Genomic DNA, 18836 nt, shown 5'->3' with positions numbered 1-18836 from the left:
TGTATTACTTATGGTCGTATCCCCTGTGCTAAGCAGTGTCTGTACCAGCCCAATTAACGTTTGCAGAATCAATGACCCTTCCCAGCTGAACTCTCAGACCTTGGGATTTATACCCAAAGGGTCTTGTTTTATCAGAAGATTTTGGCAGTAGCATGTGCTGGGCTATTTGTTTGTTTAAAAAAAAAACATTTTATGTAAAATTAGTTTGATTGTCTCCTTTGAAATTGTACCGATGATGGGATGCCTGGGGTCTCAGTCAGTTAAGCCTCTAACTCTTGATTTCGACTCAGGTCACGCTGTCAGGGTTGTGTGATCTTTTTTTTTTTTTTTTNCCTTTGGGATAAACACCCAGTAGTGCAATGGCTGGGTCATAGGGTAGCTCAATTTTTAACTTTTTTTATTTTTTTAAGATTTTTTATTTATTTATTTATTCAACAGAGATAGAGACAGCCAGCGAGAGAGGGAACACAAGCAGGGGGAGTGGGAGAGGAAGAAGCAGGCTCATAGCGGAGGAGCCTGATGTGGGGCTCGATCCCACAACGCCGGGATCACGCCCTGAGCCAAAGGCAGACGCTTAACCGCTGTGCCACCCAGGCGCCCCAGGGTTGTCTAAACCCATACCGGGCTCCATGCTGGGCTCGGAGCCTGCTTAAGAGTCTCTCTCTCCCTCTCCCTCTGTCCCTCCCCACCCCCTGTGCATGTGCTCTTTCAAAAGTAAAAAAAGTTTGTACTATTGACCAAAGTTTGTGTGGCTCAGTCAGTTAAGTGTCTGCCTTCGGCTTAGGTCATGATCCCCGGGTCCTGGGATCGAGTCCCACATCGGGCTCCTGCTCCACAGGGAATCTGCTTTTCCCTCTGCCCCTCCTCCCACTTGTTCTTTCAAACTCTCTCTCTCTTAAATAAATAAAATCTTTGGGGCGCCTGGGTGGCACAGCGGTTAAGCGTCTGCCTTCGGCTCAGGGCGTGATCCCGGCGTTATGGGATCGAGCCCCACGTCAGGCTCCTCTGCTATGAGCCTGCTTCTTCCTCTCCCACTCCCCCTGCTTGTGTTCCCTCTCTCGTTGGCTGTCTCTATCTCTGTCAAATAAATAAATAAAATCTTAAAAATAAATAAATAAATAAAATCTTTAAAAAAAAAAGGATTTAAAAAATCTTTTTAAAATTTTCAAAAAAAGATTTCTACTTATATGTCACCTTTTCAAAAAAAGATTTTATTTATTTATTTGAGAGAGAGCACAGATGGGGTAAAGGCAGAGGGAGAGAAAGAGAGAGAGAGTCCCAAATAGACTCCCCACTGAGTGCGGAACCCAGCAGGGGGCTCCACTTGGGCCTGGATCCCACGACCCTGAGATCATGACCTGAGCCAAAATCAAGAGTCTGCCGCTTAGCTGACTGAGCCACCCAGGTGCCCCTAAGGTGTATGCTTATAGTCTTCTGATAGGTGTCCTTACCCTCAACTTTCTGTCCCTTTACTTACTCACAGAGCCGTTATTGAACATCCGCTTTGTACCAGGTACTAGTTTAGACCCAGAGAAATGACGATGCCATGTGACAAAACTTTCACAGAAACATGCAAAGGAAAGAGGCCTTTGAAAAACAAAGAATATTTCAGTGTTGCTTGAATGTAAGGTACGTGTGGCAAAGTGTCAAAAGAGGACTGGGCAGATCATACCAAGGATTTTGGATTTCGTTCCAGAAAGGTTCGGAAAAGGAAAGATTTCAAGGAGGGGCTGACGTGATGGGAGTTTGTTCCACGTCACTGTGACAGCTGAGTGTAAGAAAGCAGGCTGATGGTGAGACCTGAGGCAGAATATGCCTCAGAGGATATCTCTGAGCTCTTCCTGGGACTTGAGACTCACATATCCATATGCAATAGTCCGGACTATGAGTGCCCGCCATGGCGGTGGGGATGTAGGAATGAGGACAGATTCCGAAGATATTTAGCAGATAGAATGACTTTTGGTGTCCATTTAGATATGGAGGGTGGGGGCATATGGGTGGCTCAGTCGTTAAGCCTCTGCCTTCGGCTCAGGTCATGATCCCAGGCTCCAGGGATCAAGCCCCACACTGAGCTCCCAGCTCGGCGGGAAGCCTGCTTCTCCCTCTCCCACTCCTCCTGCTTGTGTTCCCTCTCTCACTGTCTCTCTCTCTCTGTGTCAAATAAATAAAATCTTAATAGATATGGAGGGTGAAGAAGAGGGGTTTTTCTCAGGTTGCAGCTAGGGTCAATCAAGCAGATGCTGATACCACCAACCACGGTAAGGACAACAGGAAGAAGATGATCTTGTTTGGCAATGATGAGCTGGGTTCTGGAACAGTCATGTTTGACATGCCTGTGAGATCTGCAGGTGGAGCTGTTTAATAGGCATCTGGATATATGGGTCTAGAGCTCAGGAACAGGCTGGACATCTAGATCTGGGACTTGGCAGCATAGAGAGGGTCTCTGAAAGCGCGGAGCACACGGAAAAAGTGTGTGTAGCACAAGAGGCAAAGGAGTGAAGGATAGAACCAGAAGAAACCCAGGTCTATTGGGTGGGCTGATAAAAAGTAGCCAATGAAAGCAATCAGAGGAAGAAGGTTCCATGGGGTCAAAGTGGGCAAGTGGGAAGCCAAAGGAGAAAGCATTTCAGACAGAAGAGCTGTAAGCAACGTCAAACGTAGCCGAGAGACTGAGAAGCAAAAGGACTGCAGAGTGTCCCTGGGAGTCCTGGGCAAGGCACAGGCGAAGTCTGTGGGAGCAGTAGCAGGGCAAAGGCGAAGTCCGAGGTCAGACTGGACTTGGTTGAGGAGGAAACGAAAAGGACAAAGGAGAAGCGAGTGGAGGTCACTTGCGGTTGCTTTTTAAGCTAATTTTTGATTATTATAAAAGTAATGTATGCAAGGTGAAATTTTTCAAGTAGTGTAGAACAGTATAATGTCTCTTCCCTCCCTCAAAAGGTAATCACTGTTAAGTTTGTTATCTAATATTTCAGAATATACAGAAGCATATATATATATATATAAATTCTCTCTATATATGGATACACACACATTCTTTTACTCAATGTGATTATAACATACAAGCTAATATGCCTGATCCCTTCATTTATTTCAGTTATGTGAAATATTTCACTTCTATGTCCTGGAAACCTTCCCATATCTTTCTGAATTTATTGCCTGCCTCTCTCTCCCTAGTTCATGGTCCTCCCCCTGCACTGACCTCCTTGCAGTTCCTGGAACACACCGGGCACACTCACACCTTAAGGCTTCTGCACCTGCCGTACCCTCTGCCTGGAATGTCCTTCCTCCAGATATCCTCTTGGCTCCCTCTATCACTTCCTTCAGATCTCTACTTACATGTCTCCTCCTCAGAGAGGCAACCACCTATCATTCACAAAACCATACCCCACTTCATTTGTCTTCACAGCACTTATCGTCTGTTTTTATTTTATTTTTTAGAAGTACGCTCCACACCCAATGTGGGGCTTGAACTCATGACCCTGAGATCAAGAGTCGCGTGCTCCACCAATGAGCCAGCCAGGCCCCCCCAAGGACTTGTTGTCTGTCATGCATCCGCTGACTTGTCCAGTGGCAGTCTCCCCCACAAGGACATGAGCTCCATGAGGAGAGGGACCTTGTCTGCCTTCCTACTCTAACTCTACATCCAGGGCCTAGAATGCCTGACCCTTAGTAGGTGCTCAATAAAATAGGAAAGAAATAGAGAGGATCAGCCTACATAGGATGACAGATAACAACACGGTGATTAAGACTGCTGGGATTCTGATCTTTATTTCTTAGTAGGTGTGTGCCCTTGGGTGGGTGAATCTGTTTTCTCTGTAGGATAAGGGTCATATGTGTGAACATATGAAACATGCTTAGAACAGTAGCTGACACACAGTGAATTGTGAGGAATATTAGCGATATTAAGGCTCTAGGAGGGCTGACGTCCGTGGCTCATTCTTCCAGCTCTTCCTCGCGTCTTTGATTACTATTATTCCTTCTTGGCCTCCTTTCTCTGACCTTCACCCCTTAAACACGGGTGTCTCCTGAGTGCTTTTCATTTCTTACATTCTCTTTGGGTGAACTCATGGTTTTAACTACTACCCAGGCTGAAGAGTGCCCCAAACCGCACTGCTCCTCGGGGCCCAGACTCTCGCATCCAACCGCTTTGAGCATTTCCATTCTAATTACTTGGTAGGTTATATGACTCACTGAAGTGTGGGTTCCTCAAGGGCAGGGATAGTTTTCTTGGTTATCTTTATCTCCGCTTCTCCGGAGGACGTGCTCTTGGAAGGCGTCCTTTGTAGGTGTTCACAGTCTAGTGAAGGGAAACAGACAATAAATAAGTGACTATAATAGGTCAGGTGGTGACAAGTACTATTGAGCAGGACAAAGAGAAGCGAGAGCTGGGAGAGGCCGAGGTGCAATCGTTCATAAAGGACGGCCGGGGGAAGACCTTTGGGTGTTTGGACAGAGTGCTGGAGGACTGATGATGTCTGAGGAAGGAGTGTTCTGAGCACAAACCAGAAAATGCAGAAGGCCTGAGGTGGAGTGCGTACAGGGCACAACAAGAGGGCCGGTGTGGCCAAGGGGAATAGTGGTTGGAGATGAGGTGAGCAGAGTAATGGGGGAAGCGTTTCAGATTATACGGGGACTGGAAATGAGAGGACAGATCATTGGAGGGTTCTAAAGAGAGGACTGACAAAGTATGACTTAGCATTTGGGAGGATGACTGTGGCTGCTGGTATAAGAATAGACAAGAGGATGGGGCGCCTGGGTGGCACAGCGGTTAAGCGTCTGCCTTCGGCTCAGGGCGTGATCCCGGCGTTATGGGATCGAGCCCCACATCAGGCTCCTCTGGTGTGAGCCTGCTTCTTCCTCTCCCACTCCCCCTGCTTGTGTTCCCTCTCTCGCTGGCTGTCTCTGTCAAATAAATAAATAAATAAAAAGTCTTTAAAAAAAAAAAAAGAATAGACAAGAGGGAGGAGCACCTGGCTGGCTCAGCCAGTGGAACATGTGACTCTTGTTGGGGTTGTGTGTTCGAACCCCATGTTGGGTGTAGAGATTACTCAAAAATAAAATCTTTAAAAAAAAGAAGAAGAATAGACGAGGGAGGAAAGGGTGAAAGCAGGGAAATCTGTGCAAGGTTACTACACTGGTCGAGGCGACGAGATGAGGGAGTCTTGACCTTGGTTGGCAGTGTGGAGGTGATGAGAAATGGTTAGGTTCAGGGTCTGTTATGAAGATGGAGTGAGAATTTGCTGGTGTATTAAGTGTAGGGCTTGAGAGAAAGAGAAGTGAGGATGAGCAGATAAGTAAATGAATAAGTGAATTGGATGGATATATATATACATATTCATTTATTATAGCATGATGGATTACAAGGGCTGCCTAGGTCGGAAAATAAGTAAATCGAAAATATTGCCTGATGATGATGCAGCCAAGTTTCTGAAAAGAATACCTACATTCACAGCCCCGGGTTCCTTACCATCACCCCCATATGCTTCAAACCACCGTCATCTGCCTGCCACCCCCATCGAAACTGCTGACACAAAAGAAACCCAGTGACTTTCAGGTGCTAAAACTAGTGGAGACTTTTATGTTGAACTTCTGGAAGTTCTCCCGCCTCGGTGTCTGTGACCCCACTCTTTCCTTCCTGCTTTTCCTCCTACCTCTCTCGACGTTCTATCTCAAACCCCTGCACTGGCTTCTTGTCACGTGTCCATCCCTCAATGTTGGTGTCTCTCAGAGTTATGTTCTTAGCCCTCTTTTCTTTTCAGTATTTCATTCATTTATTTAAATACTTACTGTATGCCGCTTGAAGCTAATGTCACACTGTATGTCAACTATACTTAAAAAAAAAAAAGAAAAGAAACTTACTGATTGTTTACTCAATTCCAGGTACAGTTCTAGGTGCTGGGGAATTAGGAATAAACAATGGAAAAATGCCTGCCTTTCTCCCATGGAGGTACCCACAAGCAGCCTCACCTCTACTCAAGTCCCCAACCACCCTCCATGTGCCTGTGACTCCCAAATGTCCATCTCCGGCAGGACCCACTTTTAATTTGTATTTATTTACTTATTTTTAAGTTTTTTTTTAAACTCCACTTAACATGCAGTGTAATATTAGTGTAATTTTTAAATTTCAGACACATCTTCATTTGTATTATCACTCAATCTTCACAATATCTCCTGAATCTAACCATTTCTCATCACCTCCACACTACCCACCTTATTTCTTAAATGTTCTTTTTTAAAGATTTTTATTTATTTATTTGACAGAGAGAGAGAGAGAGAGCACAAGCAGGAGGAGTGGCAGGCAGAGGGAGAGGGAGTAGCAGGCCCCCTGTGGAGCAGAGAGCTGACGTGGGGCTCGAACCCACACAACCCAACCGACTGAGCCACCCAGGCGCCCCGCACTTGTATGTCCTTAAACCGAATTCCTCTTTACAGTGAAGTTTGCCTCTTTCCCTATCAGATCTTCTAATGGCCCCACCATGCAGCCCCAATTGCTCATCTCTCTTCAGGATTCCTGTAATAGCTCCCAGTCTGATCAGCCTCTGCTGCAAGACTGAACTTCCTAAAATGCAAATTAGACCATACTTTAATAAATACGTAAAATACTTTAATAATTCCTTATCGTCTTCAACGTCCTTTATTATTTGGTCCGACTCTCCCTCACCTCTTACCTCCAAACACACCCTCTGATTCCTGTGTCCTTGCCTTACCGAACTTGAATTTTCTTGTATGGTCGTACTTTGGGGCATGTTATTCCCTCTGCTTAAAATGGCTTTCCTTCCCCGCTTGTCCGGTTGGCTAAGACCCACCTCATGTGTCCCGCCGTCCACCCCAGCCTTCTTCCACCTCTTCTGCGTGTACTGCTGTAGCACAGTAGGCGGACTTCCGTTGTGCGTATTTACGTGCTGTATCGTCATTGTGCGGTTTGTGATCGTTTATCCTGCTACCTCTTCCACTAGACTATGAGTCCTGCAAAGGTAGGAAAGATGTCTATATGACCTATAACAGAGTATGATAAATGTGTGTTGAACCAATAAATGAACACATGCAAATGGAGAATGGATAGGGAGAGATGACTGAAGAGTAGAAAGGAAGAGAATCAAGAGCGGATATAGAAGGACAGTTTGGGAAAGAATGTCCTAAATGTCTCTGTCTAGACAAGAGAAAGGAAGGAAAGAGATAGTTAGAAGCCGATCAGTTTGAGGTGAAGGGAAAGAAATTGAAGGAGTCCATGCTGGACAATTTCTACTTTCTCCTTAATGTAGTAGGTAAGGTGAAGCTAGCTCTTTTCTGGAAGACTTGCGCATGTGTGAAGCTTCGCAACAGCTTCTTTGAATCTCACCTTTCACACCTGCAAAGCACTTGATTCTATTCTGTATTCTGTAAACGTTCTCTCTTGCAAAGTTCTAAGAACCGAGGAGCTCATACAGGATTGGGCTTTGAGCTCTTTAGATCAGTAGCAATGGACCTACTGATGATCATTACTTTTTTTTTTTCTTTTTTTAAAAGATTTATTTATATATTTGACAGAGAGAGCACAAGCCGAGAGAACAGCAGGCAGAGGGAGAGCGAGGAGCCCGATGCAGGGCTTGATCCCAGGACCCTGGTAGCTGACTTGAGCTGAAGGCAGAGGCTTAACTGACTGAGCCACCCAGGCGCCCCTGATGATCACTACTTAAATATGACTTTAAATCCATGCGGGTGAAACCTGCTAAATTCCAAAGCCCCTCCCATTTTATCACCCCTTTTCATTCTTTCTATGTATTGTCAATGCTGCAGTTCCTAGAATTGGAGACATTGCTTGCCTTCAAATTACTCTGAAATAATTCACTAGACCTAACACACCAAGTGATTTCTTTTCCTTCCTTCCTTTCTTTCTTTTCCTTTCTTCTTTCTTTTCTTTCCCTCCCTCTCTCTCTCTTTCTTCCTTTCTCTCTTTCCTAAATGGAGAAAAAGGGTAATATTGTCCTCTCACTGAGATGTCTAGGAATTTTTTGAGCCATGCTTAAAGCCTAACTAAATGGTCTAAAATTGGTTTAGGATTCCTTTTAGCCACCAACACCAACTTATCTTAGGCTAACAGGACTAGAGTTCAGTTGATCTAATTTAGAACAAATTTTTATCCATAGACAGGATGGAAAATCTAGGTGAGGATTAAGGTCATGGCCAAGGTACAAAAAGAGGAGGAAGTCTGAGTTAATTATAACCTAGGTTCTGCAGTCTTAATTCCAGGAAGCTGTCCCTTAGCTAAGTGGACAACTTGTTGATTGAAGAATATTCTCAGAGGAACTAGATGCTACCCGCTCCTGCATTCTGAGATGAATTTCCACAAGTGAAGGTGTTAGTATTGAAAGACTAGAACTTCTTGTCAGTTGAAGAAGCCCTTTGAGCCATGAGTATTTGGTTATTTTCTCTACAGCAATCATGACTGGCCTGGAAGATTTCCCAAAGGTTATATTTTCCAAGGCCAGTTGGGTAAGGTTTCTTTGCCATGTTTTAGAATCTACATTACAATGCATGCATTGTGTTTACTTGTTTATTCCTAGACTCTTTTGGTAGATAACTAAAGTAAAACAACAAAATCCCCAAAACCCATGAGAATATGACCATCATTGCACAAGGCAAAGATCTTATAATCTCTGATGCAAAATGCAAGTCTAAATTAAAAGCTACATTTATTTATTTATTTAAAGATTTATTATTTTTTAAAGATTTTATTTATGGGGTGCCTGGGTGGCTCAGTCAGTTGGGCGTCTGCCTTCTGCTGGGGTCATGATCTCAGTGTCCTGGGATGGAGCCGGGCGTTGGGCTCCCTGCTCCATGGTGAGTCTGCTTCTCCCTTTCCCTCTGCTAACCCCGCCCCCAGCTGTGCTCGCTCTCTCTCACTCGCTTTCTCTCAAATAAATAAATAAAGTCTTAAAAAAAAAAAAGAGTGCGCTGAGCTTTCACACTATGAGGTGGGGGAGGGGCAGAGAGAGAGGGAGAGGAATCTCAAGCTGACCCCTCCCTGAAGGTGGAGGCTTACACGGGACTGGATCCCATGACCCAGCTGAAATCAAGAGTCAGATGCCCAACCGACTGAGCCACCCAGGCGCCCCTAAAAGCTATGTTTATTAAATCTCTTCTATGTGAAGTCATCTGAGCTTCTGATATCAAGTTTAAAAACTGAGAACTTATTTTGAAACATGGGTAGGGGTAGAGACTGGGTGATTAATTATGATCGCTGGTTAACTTAACTTTTAAGATGTTTAGGATTAGGTTTTAGGCTCTCCTCTTTGGTCTTATTCTCTTCTCTATTTTGAGCCTTATTCACACCTCACCAATTCTGTTGCTTAAGACCCAGGAAAAATGGTTGTGTCCGAGGCTCCGACGCAAATTATACATTAGGAATCATCACTGACTCCTGCTAGGGTTTAACTGGCGTGTCTTACATGTGGGTTAGAGGTCAGATGTCAGTAAATTTCTAAATAAAAACATAAAAATCAAACCATCCCCTTCCCTACCCCTGTCCCTCACAGTGCAAAAAGCAACTTAAATATCCCAGCGTAGGGAGGATGTGGTTAGGGTCAGGAAACCAGGAATCAAGTCCTGCATTCCAGTCTTCTGCTCCTGACTCACCCACCTCAGGCAAATAGTTCCACTTCATCTCATTTTTGCGGGTGGAAAGTGAGGAGAGTAACATTTTGTCTCCAATCTTCTAGGACGGGTGGCTTCTGTTGTTAACCTGCAAGAGGTCTTTGCTGTCATAGAGATGGACAAATAAGGAAAACATGCAGCATGCAGCGACAGATACCGTCTTAAGAGAGATAAGAGATGGGTTTTGTCACCTATTTGTGTTCTCTGCACTGATAACTTTGCGAGGTTATTACTGAGTCTTTATCGGCAGATTTCTTCTGGGATGAAGAGTCAGATGGTGATGGGAGAGCAAACCAAGTCAAGGGTCTGGAATCAAGGGCCGTTTGGCTTTGGTATTTAGCCTCAGTGCAGTGGGGGTAAGATCTGGAGCCTTGGGTGTAGTGGACGATAGTTTCCCCATGTCCTAGTAACGTGAGCATCACATAATAAGGCATACTTCTTTCCACCAGCAGAGTCAAGGCAGGTGAAACGCTCACAGGGTCCCAGGTCAAGCAGTGATGATCAAAACACCACTTCTGACTTAATTTTTATTTGGCTGATATCACTTGTTTGTTTGTTTAACCAATCCTGGGCTTACGTGGCTCTCATTCTACTCCACCTGAGGGTCACTAAAGTTGGTGACTAATTTCCTATCATCACCTTAGAATCCACTGTTACCTCAGAACTATATGTATTCATTAGTTCTAGTAAGTCCCATACCCCCTTGAGGCCCAGAGTGAGATGACATCAAGGTAGAAATGCAGGCTGTTTTAGGAGAAACAATAGCTATTTTAACAAGGAGGCTATGATTCAAAACCACACAACAGTGTTTTCATTGCTTTTGGATTTGACGACACTGGAATGCATTAAAACTCAGAGCCCCTGAAGATAACCTTTCCTACTTTGCGTAAGTATCCAACAGATGATTCTTATAAAAACCATCCATAGGTCGCATGTGTAAATCCAAGGAGGAAAAGCGTGGGTTATAAACCTGCCTATGATGTGCTTCCTTCAGTTCTACTAAGGATATAAATCCAGACATGCAGGCTTGGCAAGGAAAGGAGTTAAGATGGTCAGTTCTTAAGGAATTTCTGGGGTTTTCAGATTTCAAGCTAGGTCTTCTATAAAAGATCTTCTGCCGCCCACCGGCTCACTCTTCCCTCCCAGGCCTTACGCAACGGCAGTCCTGCACTCTCACCTTGCCCAGGAAGGGGCTGTTAATCAGGGCTCCCGATCTGTGTTTCCGAGTTAGAGGCTGAGATGCGGGAGTGACTCAGCTGCTATCAGCTCTAGAGCAGTCCCAGCCTGCAGGCCTCCAGGAAACGAGTCCCCCAGGCCTGCATCTCCCTCTGTGGCAAACTGCCACCAAACTCTGCTGTTTATCAACCCCGCACCAAACACAGTAAGGACAGTTTGCTGTTTCATTGTTTGAAAACCTACTATACACAAGCCAGATAGATAATGCGATAGGCTAGGATTACAAAGGTGAGTTAGATATTGTGCCTTCCTTAAAAAGCTTACAGTTTAGTAAGGGAAATAAATGAATGTAAATGTATCATTAGAGTACAATGACAGGTGTTAAAAGAGGGCCAACAGGAGGGCAAAAGAAAGCAATTTGGGAAAATCGGAAGAGACTTCTCCAAGTAGAACAGGGGTGTGCCAGGTAGATAGAGCCAGGATGAAGGCAGAGGGAGCAGCGGTTTATAAAGGGACGGAATCATTAAAGGGCAGGGTATTCAGCCCATCTGTACTGAGTGACTTCTATGGGCTTGGAGCTTGGAATAGATCAGTGAACAAAACAGATTTTTTAAAAAAGGATTTTATTTATTTGTCAGAGAGCGCGCACAAGCAGGGGGCACGGCAGGCAGAGGGAGAGGAAGAAGCAGACTCTTTGATGAGCAGGGAGCCCAATGTGGGACTCAATCCCAGGACCCTGGGATCATGACCTGAGCCGAAGGCAGACGCTTCACCGACTGAGCCACCCAGGCATCCCAAAAAACAGATTTTTAAAACATTTCTGCCTTTGGGGGCCTTGCATTTATTTTAGTAAGGTAAAACAATTAAACTATAAGCATAGTAAATTAGTAAATCATATAGAATGTTAGAAGTTGATTTTCGGAAATTTGGGGGGAAAAGCAGAAAAAGAAGTATTTGAAGAGAGGTTTCTCGAAATCGCAATTAGGGTGTTTGGGAAAGCCCACAATGAAAACCCTGAATGAAGGGCAGGACCATCCCTTGGGGATACGTCAGGGAGGAGCATTTCAGGCCTAGGGAGCAGCCAGTGCTGAGGAAGGCGGGTTTGAAGAGCATGGAGACCCGTGAAGCGTGAGGAGAAAGGGAGGGGAAGAGCGCGGGAAGGTGAGGTTAGACACAGATTAGAAAGCCAGATCTTGGCAGGCCTTGTAGTCTACTGTAAGGATTTTTAGCTTTGAATTTGAGTAAGGTGAGAGCCACTGAAGGGTTCTGAGCAGAGGACTGACATGGTCTGACTTAACATTTTGATGGGATCGCTCTGGCATGAAGAATAGACTGTAGACAGGCAAGCTTGGAAGCAGAAGGCCCTTTAAGAGATCATTCTAGCAATCCTGGTGAGAGATGGTAGTGCCTTGGTGTTAGCAGGGGAGGTGGTAAAAAAAAAAAAAAGGTCAGATTCTGGATATATTTTGAAGGTAGAACCAACAAGACTTCTTGATGGATTGATAGAGAATATGAGAACAGGAGTCAAGGATGACTCCAAAGGTTTTTAGCTTGAGCAACTGGAAGGATGGAGTTGCCAACAGCTGAGAGGGAGAAAACTGTGGAACGGGTTTCTGGTGGGAGTGGGGAAGAAAATCAACAGCTCGATTTTGGACATGTTGAGTCTGAGATGTCTATTAAAGAAGTGCGGGGGGGGTGCCCAGGGGGCTCAGTTGGTGAAGCGTCTGCCTTCGGCTCAGATCGCGCTCCCAGAGTCCTGGGATCCAGTCCCCATCGGGCTCCCTGCTCAGTGGGGAGTCTGCTTCTCCCTCTGCCCTTCCCCCCTGCTCATGCTCTCTCACTCTCAAATAAATCAATAACATCTTAAAAAGAAAAAAGAAGCAGCGCAGGTTGTGGAGATATCAAAGGGGCAGTTGCATATATGTTTAGAGTTCAGGGGAGAGGTAGGAACTAGAGATAAATAAACTGGAGTCACCAGCGCATAGATGTTATTTAAAACCACGAGGCTGGATGAGATCACCCGTAGAACGAATACAGATAGAGGAAGGACTGAGCCTTATCTCCGATATTCCAAAGATACGAAGCCAGAGAAAGGAGGAACCAGAACAGGCGTCTGAGAAGAGCAAAATGTAAGGAAGAAGGAAGGCCACAGGAAAACTCTGGAAGTCGAGTGTGTCATAGAGCGCATCCAGCAGGAAGAGATATTCAGGGGAGTCAAATACCGCTGAAAAGTTCACATGAAATGAGGATTGAGAATGGACTCCTGCATTCCATGTGTCAGGGGAGCGGGGCCAGTGAAGTGGTGGGAATAAGGACCTGACAGCAGGGGGTTCAAGAGAGAATGGGAATTGGAGACAGTGAGTGAGTATGGGTAACTTTTTAAATTTTATTTTATTTTTATTAGTTTTTAAAGAGATTTTATTTATTTATTTGAGAGAGAGAGAATCCCAAATAGACGGTGCTGAGTGAGGGGCCTGACTTGGGGCTCCATCTCACAACCCTGGGATCACAACCTGAGCCAAACGAGTTGGACACTTAACCAACCAGCAGCCAGGTACCCCGAGTCTTGGTAAATTTTGAGGTGTTTTGCTGCAAAAGGGAGCTGGTTTAATAAAAGATGGGCTAGATAATAGCATGTGTATACACATAGAAACGATAGAGTAGGGAAGAAAATTAATGATGTAGGAAAGGGGGAAATCATGGCACAAAGACATTGAGTGGAGGGAATGTCTTTAAAAAGGAGAATGAAGGGAGACTGGCTGGCTCAGTCCGTGGAGCATGCGACTCGTGATCTTGGAGTTGTGAGTTCAAGCCCCACATGGGGTGTAGAGATTACTTGAAAATAAAATCTTTAAATAAATAAATTAATTTTTTAAAAAGGAGCATGAACAACCCAGTATAGGCAAGATGGAGTATACGCATGAGTGCGGATAGTGGTGAGGAGATGATGTTGTGGGAGTCAACGGGAGTTCTCCAATTGCTTCAATTTTCTTAGTAAAGTAGGAGGAAAGGTCATCTGTTGACAGAAATAATTATGGCTCAAAGAAATAAAGTATGCTTGTCAGGTAGTATGAAATGCTTTCTTAAGGCTCTGAAAAGGAATTTATATTATTGCAGTGAGACTAGCCAACTTACTGTTCTCTAGCTACACAGGTGCAAGTGCAGAGCACGCACTTAGCCGATGTGTGGCTTTTGGCAAATGAGCACAACAAAGTGAGTGAGAGGCAAGGATGCCGAGGGTATATTCATGAGAGTGATCGTGACTGACCATGGAATATAGTAAGTTGGGTAAGGAAAGAAAGGAAGACATCAGGATGGTGAGGGAGATGGTAGCATCCATTTATTGATGGTCACAGTGACTCCAAACTATGTTAGAGCAAACGGGCTGGCAAGATATAGGCAGGCAGAGAGGGATGCATGAAATTCAAACTGTGGAGTGGTTGAAAAGACTGGTAATGACTTGGGAATGAGTGCCCAAGGAAGGTGAAAGATCTAATCAATGGACTTTAACGGGAACCGAGAGGCTAGTTTGTTGGATCATTTGTGTCAGTGGTTTTCAAATTTTAGCATGTGTCAGAATCACATGGAAAACCAGTTAAAACACAGATTGCTAGATCCTACCCCGGAGTTTCTAGGTCTGAGTCTGAGAATTTTCATTTCTAAGTTTCCTGGTGATATTGCTGCTGCTGTGGTCCAGGGACCACACTTTGAAAACTACTGATCCACGTGAATGTTGAAATTGCCAATTATTAAGATGTAAGTAGTTTTGTAGAGTGACAGTGAGCCAGGAGAAAAAAAATTGTCAAGAAATAAAGAATGAGGGCGCCTGGGTGGCTCAGTCAGTTAAGCGTCTGCCTTTGGCTCAGGCCATGGTCCCGGGTTCTAGGATCGCGTCCCACATCGGGCTCCCTGCTCAGTGTGGAGCCTGCTTCTCCCTCTGCCTACTGCTCCCCCTGCTTGTGCTCTCCCTCTCTCTCTGACAAATAAATAAAATCTTAAGAAAGGGAGGGAAGGAGGGAGGGAGGGAAGGAGGAAAGGAAGAATGGCTGGGGGCGCCTGGGTGGCTCAGTTGGTTTAGTGTCGAACACTTGGTTTTGGCTTAGGTCATGATCTCTTGGGTCATGGGATGGAGCCTCAAGTCAAGCTCCGTGCTCAGTGGGGAGTCTGCTAGAAGATTCTCTCCCTCTGCCACAACCCCTACCCACTGCTTATGCACGCTCTCTCAAATAAATAAATAAAATCTTAAAAAAAAAAAAAGAATGGTTTGGTGACTGATGAACTGCAACAATCAGGGATAGCGGGTATGTAATATGATCAGATATAAATAGCTGGCTTTTATGGGGACTGTTTGCAAATTGTGCGGCTGAAGCAAAGGCTGGTAGCAGCATGAGATTAAGGCAAGGCTGCAGGCAGATCGTCAAGGATCTTCCATGGGAATATTTTCGTAGTAGGAGGTAGGCAGGTCAGTGTGAGTTCCCTGCTAAGGGAACATCTGGAGGAACTACTACTGTAGTTATCTTGGGTGATCACAACTGGACCAATGCATTTCTGGTGGGAATAAAAACTACACTACTTGGGAAATAATTCTCACAAAGTTAGGTATCACTTAAGATTAGGTAGGATGACATTGGATGGGACACTAAAGCTGAAGTAGCTCGGTCGTAGGGCCAAACAGGCCTGAGAAGAGACGGAACATTAACATAGAAGGGGACTCTGAAAGTGCAACACAGGGTCCGCCAGGTGGTCAGGCCTAAAGTCAGGGGATAGACTACAACATGGGGTCATTCATCACCTGGGCCCAATTTGGGGTGCCACTTATTACTCTTGGGATCCTAGCCAAATCATTTAATGTTTCTGCTGCTTAATTCCTGTTAGATGGGTCTGTCATTTAAGCTACGTACCTCAGGGGAAAGTCAAGGGCGAAGTGAGATAATCAGTGCAAGTGCTTTGAAGATGTGAAGTGCTGTACAAATATGAAATATGGAGAAAGTAAATTGCTTTGAGCTATCCTGAGAAATCGGGGTAGAAGAAACTTAGGTATATAAGAAAGGAGTGGAAAAGAAAGGAGAAACTGTTATCCAAGGAGAGTGTGTAGCGTATAGAACAAAGAATTAAGTTGCAATATGGGACAGTTGCACATTCAATGTGATCTTAAAATGAAAGCCTCATCAAAGGCTCTAATATTTATTTATTTTTAAAAGATTTTATGGGGGCGCCTGGGTGGCACAGCGGTTAAGCGTCTGCCTTCGGCTCAGGGCGTGATCCCGGCGTTATGGGATCGAGCCCCACATCAGGCTCCTCCGCTATGAGCCTGCTTCTTCCTCTCCCACTCCCCCTGCTTGTGTTCCCGCTCTCGCTGGCTGTCTCTTATCTCTGTCAAATATATAAAAAATAAAATCTTAAAAAAAAAAAGATTTTATGTATTTGAGAGAGAAAGAGCCAGCTCAAGCAGGGGGATCGGCAGAGGGAGAAGCAGGCTCCCTGCTAAGCAGGGAGCCCTATGTGGGGCTCGATCCCAGGACCCTGGGATCGTGACCTGAAGGCTCTGATATTGACATGCGGAAAAATGTTTTTACAGAGTGGTTTCCTGAGAAATCCTACCTTCAGACCATAGTCACTGACGTACACGTGTAATTGGCTTGAACCTGAGCAGCTGTCATCTCCCCTCTTCTCTGATGCCTTGTGCTAAGAATGTCTGGGCTCCTACCTACTGAGCGAAGTGGATGGCCACCTGTGCTCTTACATACACCCCATGCAGGTTTCTGTCCTGGCTTCTGTTACCTGGAATTGATAACGCCTGCTGCTGTGAGACCGGACAAATGGAGTGCAGAAATTGTGCCTTGTCAAAATCCTTCGATGGTTTTCCATGCACTGGCCTTAAGATAGCCTGATCCTTGGTATGGCATAAAAGGCACTTCATGATCTGGTCCCCATTCTCTGATCTTACATCGCTACTTCTACCTGGAGATTCAGTCACGTGTACGTTTTTTCACAACCTCCAATGTGCGGGATTTTTTCTGACTTAACAGCTTTTTTTTTTTTTTTATTAAAGATTTTATTTATTTGAGAGCAAGAGAGCACAAGCAGGGCTGTATCGTGACCTGAGCCAAAGGCAGGCGCTTCACCGACTGAGCCACCCAGGCGCCCCTGACCTAATAGCCTCCACACAGGCTATTCTACCTGCCCAGTACACCATGTCCCATTCTTGGCTGCCTCTTACTCTTCTGGTTTACTTTTGATACTGGTTCCTCTGACAGCCTCCCTTGAACCCCCTTCTCAAGTCTGGGTTAGACTCTTTCAAGCATACCTTCCACGTCCCTCATTATAGCACTTCTCACGTTGTTGTAACTGCATGCTTAATTACGTGTCTCACCAGACCAGACACCGAAACAGGTAACACTGCGTCTTCACGAATGTCTCTACTATTAGCATAGTGCCTGGACTTAGGAGGCACGCAGTGAATATCTGAGGGATGCTCAAGTGGCCACTGGCAGACACCTGGCACCCACAAATTCAGTGAAAGCCAGCCTCAACAGTTCTTTACTAGGAGACAAGACATTTGGGGTTCAGGAGGGCAAAAGGTAGCCGGCTAGTGAGGTGAAGGTGCCACTTCAAGGAGCCCACTGCTATTTTAGCCTACGAAAATTCTGTATGTGCACTATTAGCCACCACACACGGGAGGTGTGCTGGATGGCAGAGGAGGAAGTTGTAGTGAAGTGAGCAGTAAATGTTTATTTTGAGGACCTTCTGGGGGTGACCAGATGGTTACAAAAAAAAATACGTGTTATGAATCAACGAGGCCTTGTAGGTCATTAGTGCTAGCTGATCTCATACCTTTAAATTTTTTTGTTAATTTTAATACTCACTGTATGAAATGGAAAAACTCCTAAAGATTACCATGACTGTAGCAGTTAGTAATTTTCTGTCTTTTGCTGTGCATACTTGACGTGACCAAATGCCTTTTGAAGGGGTAGTTTCAGTTTTGACCACCTGTGATTACTGCGAGCCGCAGTAAGCAAGCAGTAAGGCACGACTGCATCTCAGGAGAGCAGCAGCCTCTGTGGAGACTTTCCTGCTGATCACTCAGGAAAACTGCCCTGGACTAAGCTAGCGGTTTCCCAAGTGCAGTGGGTAAATTTGGGACTGACTGGATAAATGTTCAATACCGCTAAAGGATTAATACCGCACTGTGAGCCATGATGCTTTTCCAATATGCAGTTAGCTTTTGGCTCTCATTAGCTGGTAATCACGTTTTGCAATGGCTGCAGGAGTTACGATGGATTTAGAAACGTACCAATAAACCATTCAAAGATGGTAAAATCCCCAGAAAAGCCAATGAGTAAGTCTCTCCTATATCCTCAATAAAACAGCTCAAGAAGACTGACAGCAAGCATTTCTATTATTTCAGGACATAATGTACTATTTAGAACCATGGAGGATGCTAAATTTGTAACTATTTAAATATCCATAGGATATTTTATTTTTGTAAAGATAGGTTCTAAAAATCATAACTGAATAGATTAATGACATGACACACATCAAAATTATATTTAAAAAGGAGGTGGTGGCTCTCAGTAGCAGCTGTGTCCTTGTGTTAAAGATGGTATAAAGATACTTAGAATACCACCACCAAATATTCCGCACTTGTAAATGCAGGTGTTATCAAAAAGGTCTATCTCCGATTCTAGCAAAGAGAAACCATCCAAATTTTATTCTTTGTGTTACGGACATGACTTAACTATTGGACTTTGGCATGTGGTATTACTGTTTTTCCTACTGTACCAAGTCCTCGTTTTCCCAAGACCTTTCCCCCGACTATTCTGGAAATAAAAGAAATTTATCATATATTTCAAACCTTCAAATTAGAATGTTATCCTCATAAATGTATTTACCAGGTTGGTATATTCACATATATCCTTTCCAATTTTAGGCTAAGCAAAAGACATGCCCTTAGAGCAAGACAATCCATCTTATCATCAAAAGAAACTGTGATCCTTCCATGTTGTGTCTGATAGAGAAAACACTGA

The 18836-nt window shown here is 44.6% G+C and overlaps 1 long non-coding RNA gene across 1 annotated transcript; it reads right to left on the bottom strand.

The window, feature by feature from the left end:
* Positions 1–3751: 3751 nt before the first annotated feature.
* On the bottom strand, positions 3752–11440 carry LOC117803321. Its single transcript, XR_004627027.1, has 3 exons — positions 9620–11440; positions 6807–6966; positions 3752–4297 (listed from the first exon to the last, which is right to left on the bottom strand). It is a non-coding gene; the product is annotated as an uncharacterized LOC117803321 (long non-coding RNA).
* Positions 11441–18836: the final 7396 nt, after the last annotated feature.

The sequence above is a fragment of the Ailuropoda melanoleuca genome, chromosome 8 (assembly GCF_002007445.2).
Source record: "Ailuropoda melanoleuca isolate Jingjing chromosome 8, ASM200744v2, whole genome shotgun sequence".
Classification (NCBI taxonomy): Eukaryota; Metazoa; Chordata; class Mammalia; order Carnivora; family Ursidae; genus Ailuropoda; species Ailuropoda melanoleuca.
Note: the sequence above shows the minus strand (reverse complement) of the source record. Positions and strands in the feature narration are given on the sequence as shown.